This window comes from Trichechus manatus, unplaced genomic scaffold (genome assembly GCF_000243295.1).
Source record: "Trichechus manatus latirostris isolate Lorelei unplaced genomic scaffold, TriManLat1.0 scaffold00177, whole genome shotgun sequence".
NCBI classification, from domain to species: Eukaryota; Metazoa; Chordata; class Mammalia; order Sirenia; family Trichechidae; genus Trichechus; species Trichechus manatus.
Genome location: NW_004444113.1, coordinates 821,309 through 839,445, shown reverse-complemented (window position 1 = coordinate 839,445; position 18,137 = coordinate 821,309). Strand labels below are relative to the sequence as shown.

Here is an 18,137-nt window from a genome sequence, read left to right as displayed (position 1 = left end):
AAGATGTGGTCTATTCTGGAGAACGTTCCATGTGCATTGGAAAAGAATGTGTACTTTGCAGCGGATGGATGGAGTGTTCTATATATGTCTTTGAGGTCAAGTTGGCTGATCTGTTCTGTTTAATTTTTCTTTAACTGTGAGTATGTATTGGGGACAGTGGTGGTTCAGTGGTAGAATTCTCACCTTCCACACAGGAGACCCGGGTTCAATTCCCAGCCAGTGCACCTCATGCACAGCCACCACCTGTCTATCAGTGGACGCTTATGTGTTGTTATGATGCTGAACAGGTTTCAGCAGAGCTTCCAGACTAAGATGGACTAGGAGGGGAGACCTGGCAATCTACTTCTGAAAGTCAGCCAGTGAAAACCCTGTGGGTCAATACAGTCCCATCTGCAACTGATTACGGGGCTGGTGCAGGATCGGGCAGCATTTCATTCTATCACTCATGGGGTCGCCATGAGTCCAGGGCTGACCCGACAGCAGCTAACAACGACAACGTGAATATGTGTTACTTTTGTAATTTTTAAAAAGCTGGAGAATTATGTGCAGATTTGTTTGAAAGTCACTTTGGCCCCTTGTTCAGGAGAGAAAAGCTCAGAGATGTTAAATCAGTGCTGCTCGGATTTAACGTGCATAGAGTCACCTGGAGGTCTTGCCAATAATGCAGGCTCTGGTTCCTTAGGTCCAGGTGGGGCCTGAGAGTGTGCCTTTCCAACCAGCTCCTGCCTGCTGATGCGGCTGCTGCTGGCCCACGGAGCACACTTAGAGAAGCAAGGGTTAAAGGATTTGTCCAGGGCTGCCCAGGCCAGACTCCAGTTCTGATCTCTTGCCTCCCCAAACAGGAGGGAGTAACTCTTACCTTTTTATTTCAGTATATCTTGATGACCAGCCGGAAATCAGAACCTCCTGGACTGGCAAGCGCCTGCACTGTCTGTCATGCTGGCTGTTTGCACATGGATGAGGAAAGGTCATGTACTGTGAAGCATTTACAGATGAGTCTGTTAAATCTCAGCCCGCCATAGGTGTACGCTGGGCCTTCAGCGGTTACGTAACCGATTGTGCAACTGCAGCGTGAGGTAATGCGGTTTGTCCTTTACAAGGAGGAGTTTTCTGGAAAAGAGCCCTGAAGAGAGTAAAGGTATGCCTTCCCTCTTTCTGAGACCTGGGGCCACGAAGGGAACCTGATGACAGAAGGTGCTTCCGTATCACGCCGAGCAGTCCGCCTGGGCCGTCTCAGGAACCATCCTGGAAGCCTTTGTGCCTCTTCAGTCTGGCCACATGCCAGGCTCTGACGATGCCTGCTCATGGATGCAGCTCATGGAATCCTCATGACATCCCTGCGTGGGAGGTGACATTGTTCTCCTCTTAGGGGTGAGGACACTGAAGCACAAATTCACTAAGTATTTACCTTCAATCACACGCTGTGGTAACTTCCCAGTGCCGCCGTAATACGAATACCACAAGTGGGTGACTTTGTTGTCGTCGTTGTTAGCTGCCGTCAAGTCAGTTCTGACTCATCGCAACCCTACGTACAACAGAACGAAACACCACCCGGTCCCGCGCCATCCTCACAGTCAGTGTTACACTTGAGCCCATTGTTGCAGCCACTGTGTCAATCCGTCTCGTTGAGGGTCTTCCTCTTTTTCGATGACCCTCTACTTCACCAAGCATGATGTTCTTCTCCAGAACCGGTCCCACATGATAACATGTCCAAAGTACGTGAGATGAAGTCTCGCCATCCTTGCTTCTAAGGAGCATTGTGACTGTACTTCTTCCAAGACAGATTTGTTCATTTTTTTGGCAGTCCATGGTATATTCAACATTGTTCACCAACGCCATAACTCAAAGGCATCAATTCTTCTGTCTTCCTTATTCATTGTCCAGCTTTTGCATGCATATGAAATGATTGAAAACACCATGGCTTGGATCAGATGCACCTTAGTCTTCAAGGTGACATCTTGCTTTTTAATACTTTAAGGCGGTCTTTTGCAGCAGATTTGCCCAATGCAAAGCGTCGTTTGATTTCTTGACTGCTGCTTCCATGGGTGTTGACTATGGATCCGAGTAAAATGAAATAGGTGACTTTAGTGAACAGAGATTTATTTTCTCACAGTTCAGGAGGCTAGGATTCTGAATTCAGGGCACCAGCCTTAGGGGAAGGCTCTGTCTCTCGGTTCTGGGGGAAGGTCCTTGTCTCTTTCAGCTTCTATAGCTGGTCATCCTTGGTTCCTTGGCCATCTCCACGTGGCATCTGTCTTCCCCCATTTGTGCTTGCTTGTCTCTGTGTCTGGGCTGCTCCTTAGAAGAGATTAGGTTTGGGATACAGCCTACACTGCTTGGGCCTCATTAACATGACAAAGAAAACCTTATTTCCTGACAAGATTACATCCACAAGCATAGGGGTTAGGATTCCAACACATATTTTAGGAAAGGGAGAGGCACAATTCAATCTATAAACTGTTACAAACCACATCTGTTGCCGTCAAGTCAATCCCGACTCATAGCGACCTTATAGGACAGAGTAGAGCTGTCCCATAAGGTTTCCAAGGCTGTAATCTTTACAGAAGCAGACTGCCACATCTTCCTCCCTCAGAGCAACTGGTAGGCTTGAACTGCTGACCTTTCAGTTAGCAGCTGAGTTCTTAACCACTGCCACCAGGGCTCCTTCAATCCGTAACACATGCCTAGAGTTTAAAGCTTTGTCTCTCTGATGCCAGAGTTCCCACTTGTCAACCCCATGATGCAAAAAATGACATGTCACCAGGTTAGGGTCAAGTCTTGGAAGAAGCCCCTGGAGCCTGGTGAGTTCCAGTAGAGTTGCCCATACCCAGTTCTGTTCCCAGGCTACCACTTGGGTGGTGAGGATTGTAGTTTTCTTAATTTTCCTGTACCCACTGCCATCGAGTCAATTCCAACTCATAGCGACCCTATAGGACAGAGTAAAACTGCCCCATAGGATTTCCAAGGCTGTAAATTTTTACGGAAGCATCTTTCTCCCAAATTTTCCCATAGCTGAAGGTAATTTCTATTTTGGAGAATCCAAGGTGAGAGACCATGTGTTCAGACAACTGGTTATTTATTTCACTCTCGTGCCTCAAATAAGCCCCCCTCCCATCTTCTGCTGTGGCACAATGGTCAAGTGCTTGGCTGCTAACTGAAAGGTAGGTGGTTTGAAACCACCCAGTGGCTCCTCGGGAGAAAAAACCTAGCAATCTGCTCTGATAAACATTACAGCCTACAAAACTCTCTGGAGCGGTTCTACTCTGTCACACGGGGTCGCTATGAGTTGGAATCAACCTGACAGCACCTAACAACAACAAGGCTTTGGTAACCCAAGTTTTGGGCTTGGGGCTTAAAATAGTGTACGTCCAGAACCTTTCGGTTAGCAGCTGAGCACTTAACCGTTGTGCCACTGAGGAGGTGGCGAGGGAGGCTTATGTCAGGCACAAGAGCAAAACAAATAACCAGTTGTCTTATGTCCATGAAGAAATAAAACATCTGTTTTTGGCCCCAGCTTCCCCCCAAGAAGGCTGGAGGGGAACTGAAATCATGAAAAGGACATCTGGCTGGGATTGAGGAACTAACTAGAAAGAAGAGAACACGAAGAGAAAGCTCCGAGGGGCGAAGGGAGAAAGCTCGTCCCCTTGCTCAGCCCACCCCGTCCCGCCCCCTCCTTCGTGCTGAGTCCGTTGCTGGTTTTGCAGAAAGGCCTGGCTTTTGGAGAAACGTCTGCTTTGCCCTGTGCCTCAGTGACCTGCCTTTCCGCAGCCCTACCCGCTCCTAGAGTTGGCCCCGTGCCTCTTGAACTCTGTTCTCCTTGAGGGTGGATTGTTCTTCCTTCACAACAACAGTCTTGCTGGCTAAGACAAAAGCAAATAAAGAGGTGAACTTGCAGCCATCACACAAATTGCGAGCCGATTTATATTGTAACCTAACTCACCGGGAAATGTAATTTGATAGAAGAAAAAGGTTTACAGACCTTTCAGATTCCTTGGTTTTTTTCCATTTCATGCTATCATTTGCCACCCAAACTGAAAATGAGCGCCACCTAGGGGTCCTCAAGGCAGTCTGTCAGAGAACGACGTTGACTTGTGCTTAGCCTGACCCAGAAGACAAAACCAAAGCCAAGCACACCCGTTGACATTGAGTCGACTCAATTCAAGAAACAGGTGGGCTGAAACCAGCACTTTTCTTCCACGTTTGATGATTAGAGAAAAATATGGTGCAGATTCTCAATAACCAGAATATATTGTACTTTTAATACAGACTAAATCAAAACTAAACCCGTTGCCGTCGTGTCAATTCCAACTCATAGCAACCCTGTAGGACAGAGTAGAACTGCCCCATAGGGTTTCCAAGGAGCAGCTGGTGAATCCAAACTGCTGGCCTTTTGGTTAGCAGCTGAGCTCTTAACCACTGAGCTACCAGGGCTCCTTAATGCAGTCTGAAAAAAAAAAAAAAACGTTGACTGGATTCCAACTCACAGCGACTCTATAGCACAGAGTAGAACTGCCCCATAGGTTCCAAGGAGCAGCTGGTGGATTTGAACTGCTGACCTTTCGGTTAGCAGCCAAGCTCTTAGCACTGCACCACCAGGGCTCCTAATGCAGACTGTCTGTCATTAAATTCAGTTATACTCTCTGGGTCCCTCTTCCTCTTTCTGTGATGTTCAGTCTCTATTTCCCACACCTATTTTTCAACCAGGTGGGATTGTCTGTCATTACAGTTATGGGGAAGCAGAGACTGAGCTCTTTTCTGGGACAGTGAGCAGGGCACCCCCACTGTTTTACAAAGAAGGGGTGTTGTGTAGTACGGAATTTAACTTGGCCCAAACACAAGTCTGACCTTTGCCCTAGGCTCCAGGGAAGTGATCTCTAAGGCTGTGAAATATTTTGCCTGATAAGAGTGTCTTTGTTTGCCTGGGGCTTTAGGCCATGCTACTGTGGAGGCCATGGGTCATCCAGTATCAGCTCAACATCTGGAGGGACTAGAGATTGAGGTCAGCCATATGGGTGGTGTCTTAGTTATTGAGCGCTGCTATAACAGAAATCCCACAAGTGGGTGGCTTTAACAAACAAGTTTATTCTCTCACAGTCTAGGAGGCTACAAGTCCAAATTCAGGGTGCCAGCTCCAGGGGAAGGCTTGCTTTCTTTGTCAGCTCTGGGGGAAGGTCCTTGTTATCAGTCTTTCCCTGGTCTGGGAGCTTCTCGGCACAGGGACTCTGGGTCCAAAGGACACTCTCTATTCCTCGTTCTTCATTCTTGGTGACATGAGGTCCCCAACCTCTCTATTCAGTTCTCTCTTTTATATCTCAGAAGAGATTGATTCAAATACAACCAATTCCTGTAGATTGAGTCCTGCCTCATTAACATAAATGCCTCTAATCTTGCCTCATTAACATCATAGAGGTTAGGATTTACAACACGTAGGATAATCACATCAGATTACAAAATGGTGGACAACCACACAATACTGGGAATCATGGCTTAGCCAAGTTGATACACATTTTTGCGGGACACAATTCAGTCCATAACAGGTGGGCAACCATATTTATGTGACTGAGCCCCAATAACAGTCCGGGCACCAATGTTCAGGTGAGCTTTCCTGGTTGGCAATACTCCACGTGTAGCGTCGTACACCAATGCCAGGAGGAGTTAATGCTGCCCATGGCTCCAGGGGACAGGACAACTAGAAGCTCCACACTTGGAACCCTCCTGGACTCTGCTCCCACCTGTCTCTTCCCTTGGCTGATTTTAATCTGTATCTGTTAGCTGTAATAAACCATTGTTGTTGTTATTAGTTGCCATGGAGTTGGTTTCGACTCACAGCAACCCTGTGTCCAACAGAATGAAACACTGCCTGGTCCTGCGCCATGCTCACAATCATTGCTATGCTTGAGCCCATTGTTGCAGCCATTATGTCTATCTCCTTGAGGGTCTTCCTCTTTTTTGCTGACCCTTTGCTTTACCAAGCGTGATGTCCTTCTCCAGACTGGTCCCTTCTGATAACATGTCCAAAGTATGTGAGATGAAGCCTCACCATTCTTGCTTCTAAGGAGCATTCTGGCTGTACTTCTTCCAAGACAGATTTGTTTGTTCTTCTGGCATTCCATGGTACATTCAATATTCTTTGCCAACACCATAATTCAAATGTGTCAATTCTTCTTCGGTCTTCCTTATTCATTGTCCAGCTTTGGAATGCATGTGAGATGATTGAAAACACCATGGCTTGGGTCAGGTGCACCGTAGTCCTCAAAGTGACATCTTTGCTTTTTAACACCTTAAAGTGGTCTTTTGCAGCAGATTTGCCCAGTGCAATACATCATTTGATTTCCTGACTGCTGTTTCCATGGGCGTTGATTGTGGATCCAAGTAAAATGAAATCCTTGACAACTTCAGTCTTTTCCTCTGTATAATTAATACGTCTCTATGGGGAGATACTTCGAGACCATGTGAAAATCATGCTCCCAAACAATTTTTCACCCAAAAGAATCAATCAATGAACTCAGACATTTCAAAGAAAATGAGGTCTCCCGAGAACGTGGCAAGATCCCAAAAATACATCCATCTGTTGTGTGCTGTACCCACTGTCAGGGTAGGCAGGAGCCTCGAGTTCGGGAGTTCCTAACTGATGTCGCCAAGAGGTTCATGAACAGGGTTTGGGGGAGTCTTCAACTTGACCGGGGACCGCAGTGGTTCAGTGGTAGAATTCTCGGCTGCTAACTGAAAGGTCGGCAGTTCAAATCCCCAGCGGCTCTTTGGAAACCCTATGGGGTAGTTCTACTCAACGGCAATGGGTTTTTAGATTCATAAGGTCATTTTGACAATTCAATCCCACCTTTACAGATACTCTTTAAAACTAAGTTCCCGAGAAAGCAGATTCTGCTGTTTTGATCCTGCAGAATGGTTAACGTGGGGATCCGCTGATCCCAACCCAGACGGAACTATTCCCTTCATTAACTCATCTCCTTTTTTTTTTTGCCACCGAAAGCAGTGATTTCTGTTTGAGACACAAAACTGAAGTCCAAATGATGGAAGAAAAACACCAACTACTTTCCCTTGGAATCATCAAGACAGAGTCCTTGGAACTCCGCGTGGACAGTGGTTGCACCTTTGCAAGTAAGAGCCGGAGTGGAGTTTGAAGACCAAGTTCCCAGGGAGAATTCTAAATGGATAGAACCAAAGGGCGGAGTCAGCCAAGCACTTCTTTACTGAAGCAGCAGCTTCAAGGCTGCGGAGGCAAAACGGCCCCAGAAAAGGAGCTTCTGCCAGGCGTTAGAGGGTCCAGAAGAGCATTCCTGAAGAGGGGATGCTGCGGGGAAACCCTTTACTCAATCCTATTCATTGTAGGTGATCCTTTTACCAAACCAGATATGTAGGGAGAGACCCGTGGTCTATTTATCAGTTCTCATCTACAGCCCAGCAGAATGGCTGGCAGTTGTGTTGTAGCGGAAAAACATCACAAAGTTTAGTAAAGTAAAAAGGAGGTTTTGTTGGGCATGTATTCGAAAGGACAAAAGTGGGAAGCGGACAAGCATGCTGCCAGAGCTAGAATGTCTGCCCAAGTGCAAAGAATATTACAGAATAGGTAAGAATGGGAAAACGGACAAGCATGCCGCCACAGCCTTGTCTGCCCGAGTCCAAAGAATATCACAGAATAGGCAAGAGTGGGAAAAAGGACAAGCATGCTGCCACAGCCTTGTCTGCCCGAGTCAAAAAAACATTACAGAATAGGTAAGAATGGGAAAACAGACAAGCATGCTGCCACAGCCTTGTCTGCCCGAGTTCAAAGAATATTACAGAATAGGTGAGAATGGGAAAACGGACAAGCATGCTGCCACAGCCTTGTCTGCCCAAGTCAAAAAAACATTACAGAATAGGTAAGAATGGGAAAACAGACAAGCATGCTGCCACAGCCATGTCTGCCCGAGTCCAAAGAACATTACAGAGCCGTCAGTATATATTAACATTACAAATGGGCAAAACCATTGAAAAAGCTTAGCCTTTTCACAGATTGGCTAGAAACTGTGATCCTACATTTTAAATTGTCTTTCTTAACAGTCATTGGTACAGGTTTCAGTAATGAGAGTCAGGAGGGTCTTCACTGGTCCAACAAATTTCTATTCACTAAATGCTAATAGAAGAAGATAAGAGTGGAAAGCCTTTTGTGTTCCGTTTGATGGGCTTTTGTGAAAACTTCCTTAAGATGTTTTCCAAGATTATCTTAGCTATTGTCTTTATACCTCAGGGCCTCGTTGATGTATCCTTGTGAGCCCTTGTGAGCCCAGCTCCAGCTGGGTCACGTTCTGTATGCTCAAGGAGAGGGAATAATAACTCCAATATTATTTGCTAAATCAGTTGGACATTAAATAAATGTTTACTGGTTGCCTGGTGGAATCAGCCTGGCCAGACTTTCCAGATCACAAGTGTTTTCAGTGGTGGCATCAGGCCGGAAACTCTCCCCAACAAAAGGTTGATTCCACTCTTGCCGGTAGACTGATGAGTTTGTTATGTTAATGTAATTCTCCTCCACGCTGATCATTTTTCTTTATCTTCCCGATAACCCCAGCAAATGGAGAGAGGAATGAATGCATGGTGTAGAAACACATGCGGAGCCAGGGACCCTCTCAAATACACCAGTAAAACAAACTTCTATTAATCGACTCCAACTCATGACGACCCCACGTGTGTCAGAGTAGAACTGTACTCCATAGGGTTGTTAATGGCTGATTTTTCAGAAGCCTTTCTGGGTGGACTCGAACCACCAACCTTTCATTTAGCAGCAGAGCAAGGGCCTCTTCTCACATCCACAGGGCTCTGTATTCTCTCCTAGATTATATTTACATCCGCAGTATTACAACACATCAGTGCCTAGTAAGAGACGGGGCCCTCCTGTTACAGTTCTGCCGTCTTCCTGCGCTGTTCACGGGCAGAGCTTTCTTCTGTGTTTTGTAATTCTGAGTGTGTAGTCAGAGTCCCAGCAGGACATCAAAGACACCCTCCCGTGGAATCCTGGAAAGAGTTTAATGCAGGTCTGTTTACAGAGAAGTAGGCAGGGTTAGTGGATAAAACAAAGATGGCGAAGCCCCTACAGAATTGGAAAGGTAGCAGAGGCAAGGGGGGGAACTGTATCACTGAGCCTTGTGAGAGCCAGAGCCGGAAGCCACTGCTTGACACGGGGGGGGGGGGGTTACAGGGGAGAAATACCCCGCCCTCTCTCTCTCTCTCTGTCCTCCCACCCTCTGATTCTTCTCAGTGCCTCCCATTGGCCAAACCCACATCCACAGGGCTCAGTCTCCGGGTCACAGAGTGGGGCTGGGAAGGGCAGAGAAAGATCTTCATATGTTTCACATGCTTCTACAAAGGTTCAAAGCCCTAATGTCTTAGGAAGCCTCCACCTACCCCAAATTCTGAGTTGTCATCTGCATTTGTTAACCTAGAAACACCCAAGAGGGTGTTACTTTCCCAAGTTAAAAACCAGCTGGCGCGGAGTCACGCCAACTCATGGTCATCGCGTGTGTGTCAGAGGAGAACTGTGCTCCACAGGGGTTCAGTGGCTGTTTTCAGAAGTAGATCACCAGGCCTTTCTTCCAAGGCACCTCTGTGTGGACTCAAACCTCCAACCTTTTGGTCAGCAGCTAAGCACATCAAAAGATTGCACCACCCAGGGACTTCCACAGTACAGTGTCCTTGAAGGGACAGACACTGGGGGGCTGGGTGTGGGGTGGGGAGTGCCTTCATCCCAGCTCCACACCAGAATCACTCGTGCAAACTTCTTGAGACAACAGATGCCCAAACTTTGCCTCTGCTCATTCTGACTCCGCCCCTTTGGTGTAAGTTCTGGCACTGTCATGGATTAAATTGTGTCCCCCCAAAATATGTGTCAACTTGGCTAGGCCATGATTCCCCGTATTGTGGGGTTGCCCTCCATTTTGTGATCTGATGTAATTATCCTCCATTTTGTGATGTGTTGTAAATCCTAACCTCTATATGTTAATGAGGCAGGATCTGTGTGGGCTATATCTTGGGTCATGACCTTACTCAAGTCACACCCTTGCTTGAGTCACACTTTTTTCCTTGCAAGAGATGAGAGGAGAGAGAAGTGAACAGAGAGGGGAGGGACTGTCTACCACCAAGAAAGAAGAGCCAGGAGTCAAGCACATCCTTTGCACCCAGGGTCCCTGGGCTGAAAGCCTCCTAGACCAGGGGAAGATTGATGGCAAGACACACGGAGATTTCCAAGGGACACCAGGCCCACAGATGTTAAAAGGAGACAAGGACCTTCCCCCAGAGCCGACAGAGAGAGAAAGCCTTCCTCTGGAGCTGGTGCCCTGAATTCGGACTAGCCTTCTAAATTGTGAGAGAATAAATTTCTGTTTGTTAAAGCCTTCTACTGTGGTATTTCTGTTATAGCAGCACTAGATGACTAAGACAAGCACGTTCAGCTCAAACCTCCCCTCCTGCAGCTGCCTCTGAAGGAGACGGGCAGCCAGTTTTCAGTCTCCAGAGCCAGAGCTGCCCCAGAGTCGGCCCCCCCTTGCTCGAGCACCCCACACCCGTGCAGGGCCTCTGCCTGGAGCTCTGTCCTGACCGTGGCCCTGGGCCTCCATGGTGGAATCTGCGATTCGTCTGATGCGCGGCGCCCTTGCTCTTTTGCACTCCCAGGCCCCAGGCTGGTCCTTTCTTCCAATCTCTGTTCTCCCAGGGCCCTTCTTCCCTTTCGTTCGCTCCTGCCCTCACCTGCCAACCCAGTTGCCCAATTCAGCTTTTCACCTCTAAGCACCTGCAGCAGGGCTGAATTCTGGCAAAGCCTCTGCCCCGCCCAGGGCGGTGTGAAGGTGGGGAGTTGGGGTGTGCCCCATGCATCAGGACTCACTCAGCCCCAGCCTAGCTCCCTCACAGCTCACCCCAGCACTGCCTGCCCACCGCTCAGCCACCAAGCCTGGGACACCAGCTCTTCCACTGCCCCGCCGCCATCCAAAACGTCACAGTCCTTCACAGCGGGTTAGAGTGCCAACCCCAGAGCCGGCTAGCCTGGCCGCACCCCCTTCCCCACTGACCAGCTGTGCAAACTTGGACAATCATGTAAGCTCTCTGGGCCCCTTTAACACCAATGTTCTCGTCTGTGATGTGTTGTTAGCTGCCACTGGGTTGGCCCCCACTCATGGCGACCCCGTGCACGATGGAATGAAGCGTTTCCAGTCCTGCACCGTCTGCATGGTGGGTTGTGGATTGGACCATTGTGATCCACAGGGTTTTCAGTAACTGATTTTTCGGAAGTAGATCGCCAGGCCTTTCTTTCTAGTCTATTTTGGTCTGAAAGTTCTGCAGAAACCTGTTCAGCATCATAGCAACACGCAAGCCTCCACTGACAGATGGGTGGTGGCTGCATTGGCTGGGAATTGAACCCGGGTCTTCTGTATGGAAGGTGAGAATTTTACCACTGAACCACCGCTGCCCTCAGTTCAGCTGTGACATAGTGATACTAAATCTGTCTCTCCGAGGATGGCTGTCAGGAAGTTGTGATGGCTGTGTCACATGTTACTTTCTGCCCAGGGGTGGGTTAACCAGTAAGCAAGGTATGCACTACACTACAGATTACTAAGTAAGCACAAGGAAGCCCATGCATACCTTGCTCATTTGGTAATCCGTCCCCGCTTCTGCCTATCCAGAGACCCTCCTTTCTGCTGACCGCAGTGTTGATGTAAGCACGGACCCCTCCCTGACCCCCGTCCACCTCGCATCACAGGGCCACCATTTAAGTGCAGCTTCTGGAGAGCACTGATTCCAGCACACTCTGCCTCTCCTCAGCCCGCCCCCCCCGGCCTTGCCTCCCCTCCCAGGCATCCAGAGCTTCCCCGGCCTTCCAAGTGCCAGCTCCAGTTCCACCTTTTCCAGAACCTTCTCCAGGACCTCTAGCTGATATGCTGAGCTTTTCCTTTTGTGAGCCCCTCCCCTTGAAGGTTTGGGACCACTCCGTGGGGGAATATTCTTAATTGTGTCGTTTGTGCCTTTTTTTGCCCAGGTGGAAACAAGCATTCTATTTGGAATGCAGGGAGCCTGCCTTGTTTATCTTTGTTTCATGTTCTCGACAATAATAATGGCCCAAGCTCTAGTGGGTGATGTTGAGCCCTGCCCAGATGGCTGTCCCCCACGCAGGGCCCCCATGCCTCGGGGCTGGGTACCGGCTGCAGCTCACAGCTACCGTTTCTCCAGACAGATAGGAGTCACAGGGCCCAGGAGACTATGCTGCCCCCAGCTCACCCCCACAACCCTCAGCTGGTGAGTGCCTGACAAAGGGGTACACAGGCCAGCCCCCTTGCCTCAAAGTGGAACTTGCTCGGGGGTGCAGTTCAGGCTCCAGAGCTCCCCACGGGATTCAGCGGAAGCTGTTTGTCTTAGCTTGCTGGTGCTGCTGTAACAGAAGTACCGCAAGTGGTGACCTCAAAGAGCAGAGGCTTATTTTTCACAGCTGTGGAGGTCAGAAGTCTGAATTCAGGGCACGGGCTCTGAGGGAGGGCTCTGTCCCTCCACTCTGAGAGAAAAGCTTTGTCTCAGCTTCCGTAACTTTGGTTCCTTGGCGATCTCCACATGGCATCTGTCTTAGTTATCTAGTGCTGCTTGTAACAGAAATACCACAAGTGGATAGCTTTAATAAACAGAAATTTATTCTCTCACAGTCTAGGAGGCTAGAAGTCTGAATTCACGGCACCAGCTCCATGGGAAGGCTTTCTGTCTCTGTCAGTTCTAGGGGGAGGTCCTTGTCATCAGTCTTCCCTTGTCTAGGAGCTTCTCAGCACAGGGACCCCAGGTCCAAAGGATGTGCTGTTCTCCTGGTTCTTGTTTCTTGGTGGTATGTGGTGCCCATGTCTGTCTGCTTGCTTCTCTCTTTTATATCTCGAAAGAGATTGACTTAAGACACAACCTAATCTTGTAGATTGAGTCCTGCGTCATTAACATAACTGCCACTAATCCCACTTCACTAACATCATTGAGGTAGGATTTACAACACATAGGAAAATCACATCAGATGACAAAATGGCGGATAATCACATAATATACTGGGAATCATGCCCTAGCCAAATTGACACACATTTTTGGAGGGACACAATTCAATCCTTAACAGTATCTTAGTTATCAGTTACCTAGTTATCTTAGTTATCTAGTGCTACTGTAACAGAAACACCACAAGTGGATGGCTTTAACAAACAGAATTTTATTCTGTCACAGTTTAGGAGGCTAGAAGTCCGAATTCAGGGTGCCAGCTCCAGGGGAAAGCTTTCTGTCTCTGTCAGCTCTGGGGGAAGGTCGTTGTCATCAATCTTCCCATGGACTAGGAAATTCTCAATGCAGGGACCCCGTTCCCCACTCCCGAGCTTCTTGCTTGGTGGTATGAGATCCCTCTCCTCTCTGCTCGCTTCTCTCCTTTATGCCTCAAAAGAGATTGACTCAAAATACAACCTAATTCTGTAGATTTGAGTCCTGCCTCATTAACATAAATGCCTCTAATCCTGCCTCATTAACATCATAGAGTTTAGGATTTGCAACACATAGGTAATTACATCAGATGACAAAATGGTGGACAACCACACAATACTGAGAATCATGGCCTAGCCAAGTTGACACATATTTTGGGGGACACAATTCAATCCATGACAGCATCTATCTCTTCCCCATTTGTGCTTCCTTCTCTGTGTCTAATCTGCTCCTTTTATATCTCCAAAGTAATTGGCTTAAGCACTTCCTTCACTGATACGGCCTCACTAACATGACAAAGAAAACACCATTCCCAAATGAGATGACACTCACAGGTATAGGGGTTAGGATTCCAACACACCTTTTTTGGGGACACAATTCAATCAATAACACTAGTCTCCAGCTAAAGCCACACCCTTGCTTAGTTAACTGTCCCCTCTGCTCTATCCTGCCTTCCTCACTCCTTCTCCTGAGACCGTCCCCTCAGTAAGTCGCTTGAACAAGAATCCTTCTCTCAGGCTCTGCTTCTAGCAATCCCGACCTAAGACACTAGCTAACATTTGTCCTAGACACTGTTCTGGAGCCCTGGTGGTACAGCAGTTAAGAGCTCGGCTGCTAACCAAAAGGTCAGCAGTTCAAATCCACCAGCCGCTCCTTGGAAACCCTGTGGGGCAGTTCTACTCTGTCCTGTAGGGTCACTATGAGTCGGAGTCAGGCCAACAGCAACGGGTAGACACTGTCCTAAGCACGTTTCATATATTAACTCATTCAATGAACATGCATTAAATAACGGACAAGATCCGTGATTAACATGGGCCTACAACTGAGTGAATTCTTGCCCATTAATAGATTATACAAAGGCCTCCCATGGCTTCAGCTCATCCATTGTCCATTCTTCCTGCTGCTAGGATTCTTGATTCTAAGGAATCACCCGTCCCTCTCTCTCAGTTCAGGTGGTTTGAATCTCGAAGCTGACCCCATTTCCCCAGAGCCAGCGGCGGGCACTTGACCCAGGCCTAGCCAATCAGGGCATTCCTTTTCCATGGCCATAGTGATTGGCTCAGGGATGGGCTGATTTAGGAAATAATACTGGAGTTATTATTCCCTCTCCTTGAGCATACAGAATGTGACTCAGCTGGAGCTGGGCTCACAAGGACTCACAAGGACACATCAACTGGCCCTGAGGTATAAAGACAATAGCTAAGATACTCTTGGAAAATATCTTTTAGGGAAACTTTCACATAGAGCCAATCAAAGAGAGCACAAAAGACTTTCCACTCTTACCTTTTTCTATTAGCATTTAGTGACTAGAAATTTGTTGGACCAGTGAAGACCCTCCTGACTGTCATTACTGAAACCTGTACCCATGATTGTTAAGAAAGACGATTCAAAATGTAGGATCATAGTTTCTAGCCAATCTGAAAAGGCTAAGCTTTCAATGATTCTACCCATGTGTAATGTTGATATATACTGATGGCTCTGTAACCATCTTTTGGACTCGGACAGACATGGCTCTGGCAGCATGCTTGTCCGTTTTCCCATTCTTGCCTATTATATTCTTTGGACTTGGACAGACATGGCTGTGGTAGCAAGCTCGTCCGTTTTCCCACTTTCGTCTGTTCTGTGGTATTTCCTTGGACTCGGGCAGACATGGCTCTGGCAGCATGCTTGTCTGTTTCCTACTTCTACCCTTTTGAATATAGGCCGAGTAAAACTTACATTTTGCGTCACTAAACTTACGAGGTTTTTCCCCTACAATAGGGCACGTGACACAGGGCAGGCCAAACAGACCCAATCCCTGGAATTTCCCTGAAGCTCTTGGGAGAGAGAAGTCTCTGCACTGTTGTCATTTAATGTGGAGTTGATTCTGACTCATGGTGACCCCGTGTGTGCAGAGTAGAAGTACGCTCCATCGGGGTTTCAAGGCTGTGACCTTTCAGAAGCAGATCGCCAGGCCTGTCTTCTGAGGCATCTCTGGGTGGGTTCGAACCTCCGACCTTTCAGTCAGTAGTGCAGCCTTAACCGTTTGTACCACCCAGGGCGTCCGTCCCTGCACCAGGATCCAGGGAGGGCGCCAGGGCTGCCGGTAGCCATCTTGCTGCCACAGGGGAGAGTCACCCTAGAAGGGAAACCGTCAGAGAAGAGCCAGGATGGCTGGAGAGAAATGGAGTCCTGACAATGTTCCTGAAGCATCTGGGTCCAGCCACCCAGCCTTTTCGGTTAGTAAGCGAATAAATTCTTTTTTTGCTTAATCCAGTGAATCAGGCTTTGGTTACTGACACTGAAATAATCCTGACAAAAACAGATGATTTCTTAAAAGCATGCGCATGAACACTTGTGAGAAAACTATTATGGAACAGGACCAAGCTATTCACCTTGTGTTCACCGCCTGGGAGATTTTTAAAAGCACTTTACCACGTACCTCTCAGGAGCAGGGGTGACGGGACGTCCTTGGTCCACGCACAGCCTAGAAAAATTCTGAAACAACTTCCTCCTCCCACACATGGTTTTAACATGTCCTGCTTCTCCTATTAACCTCTTGTGTTCACGGGGGTAGTTGCTGGCTGGTGCCAGCGATTTGAACTCGGCTACTAACTACTGACCCTTCTGTCTGTTTGTTGTGCTGTGGTGGTCTGCGTGTTGCTGGAAGCTATGCCACCGGTGTTTCAAATACAAACCTGTGCTGGACAGGTTTCAGCGGCGCTTCCAGACTGAGACAGACGAGGAAGAAGGACCTGGAGATCTACTTCTAAAGAAATTGGCCAGTGAAATCCTTGAAGAATGTAGAGGGTCAGCGAAAAAGAGGAAGACCCTCAAGATGGATTGGCACAGTGGCTGCAACATGGGCTCAAACATAGCAACGATTGTGAGGATGGCGCAGGACCGGGCAGTGTTTCCTTCTGTTGTACACGGGGTCGTATATCACGTGGAACATCATGTGGTGTATTTGCTACAATTGATGAACTCATATTGACATATTCTTATGAATTCAAGTCCATGGTTTATATTAGGGTTCACTCTTGGTTTTGTGCAGTGCTCTGGGTTTTGACAAATGCATAATGTCATGTGTGCACCATGACAGTATCATGCAGAATAGTTTCATTGCCCTAAAAATGCCCCGTGCTCCCTTGTTCACCCCTCCCCTCCCCCTGACGCCCTGGCAACCGCTGATCCACTGTCTCTACTTTTGTCTTTAGTTTTAACATTTTTAAAAACATTTTTCATCCTAGGTTTAAGTATTTGCAAAGGATGTAATTTCTCCTGTACTGTAGATATTGACATTTTCCGATAAATCTCCTGGTTGGCTCTTTTCAGTGTGTCTGCTGGAGTCGAACACCCCAGTGACTTGATACCCACGGTCAGCCATTCACAAAATGAGAACAAACTCTGACAGTCAGAAATTTTCCATCATTCCTTTTTCTCCCTCAACTTCCCATTTCACAGTGCCTGCAAAATTTTATCTTAATATATGCTTGAAGATCTCCTGTTGATCACCTATCATTTCTCTCCAATAAGATTGTATATATATGAAATTTTTTCAGTTTCCTGTACTCGTAAGGTTATAAGGTTTAATTTTTCTTTCTTTTGGATTAAGTTGCCATTACAATTATCAATACCATACAATTGATTGAAACAACAAAAATATATTACACATTTTCTATAATACAAATTTTTATATACTTTTTAAATTTTATGTATTACAAATTTTGATATTTACTAAATGTCAAAAGTAATTTTATTGGAACTACATCTCTTAATAAGATGGAGGATTTCTTTGTAACAATCAATTCATATTTTTTCTTTGTAAAAGAGAAGAGACACAGTGACTGACAGAGAAAGATGGTCTCGTGACAACAGAGACAGGTGTCCTGTAAGCCAAGGACCACCAAGGATTGCCAGCCATCACCAGAAGCTAGGAGAGAGGTATGGAACAGATTCTCCCTCTAACCCTCAGAAGGTGTCCTGTAAGCCAGGGACCACCAAGGATTGCCAGCCGTGACCAGAAGCTAGGAGAGAGGTATGGAACAGATTCTCCCCCTGACCCTCAGAAGGTGTCCTGTAAGCCAAGGACCACCAAGGATTGCCGGCCGTGACCAGAAGCTAGGAGAGAGGTATGGAACAGATTCTCCCCCTGACCCTCAGAAGGTGTCCTGTAAGCCAGGGACCACCAAGGATTGTGGGCTGTCACCAGAAGCTAGGAGAGAGGTATGGAACAGAGTCTCCCTCTGACCCTCAGAAGGGATCGATGCAGCCAACACCCTGATTTGGACTCCCAGCCCCCAGAACTGTCAGACAATAAATTTCTGTATTTATAAGCTACCCACTTTGTGGTACAGGCAGTCCCTAGGTTACGGATGTCTTACCTATGACCTACATACAACCCATAGTTACGAACCAACCCCCGCAAAAAGCCTATTATACTGACAATTCAAGGTCCATTTGATGGTTTGTAATAACAAGTGGGCGCTATTTTGTGACGCACATCAAAACATTATTATTATTATTACTATATTATTATGTTGGAGCACTGGTGGCCTAGTGGTTAAGTGTTTGGCTGCTAACCAAAAGGTTGGCAGTTGGAACCCACAAGCCGCTCCTTGGAAACCCTATGGAGCAGTTGTACTCTGTCCTATGGGGTCACTATGAGGCAGAATCTACTC

At 47.4% G+C, this 18,137-nt stretch overlaps 1 long non-coding RNA gene across 1 annotated transcript in view; it reads left to right on the top strand.

Moving 5' to 3' along the window:
• Positions 1-72: 72 nt before the first annotated feature.
• Positions 73-18,137, top strand: part of LOC111822436 (uncharacterized) — a 31,791-nt gene continuing 13,726 nt past the window's right edge. The window contains exons 1-3 of the long non-coding RNA XR_002825700.1: positions 73-136; positions 873-1,371; positions 17,288-17,400. This is a non-coding gene — a long non-coding RNA (uncharacterized LOC111822436). The remainder of the gene's footprint in view (positions 137-872; positions 1,372-17,287; positions 17,401-18,137) is intronic.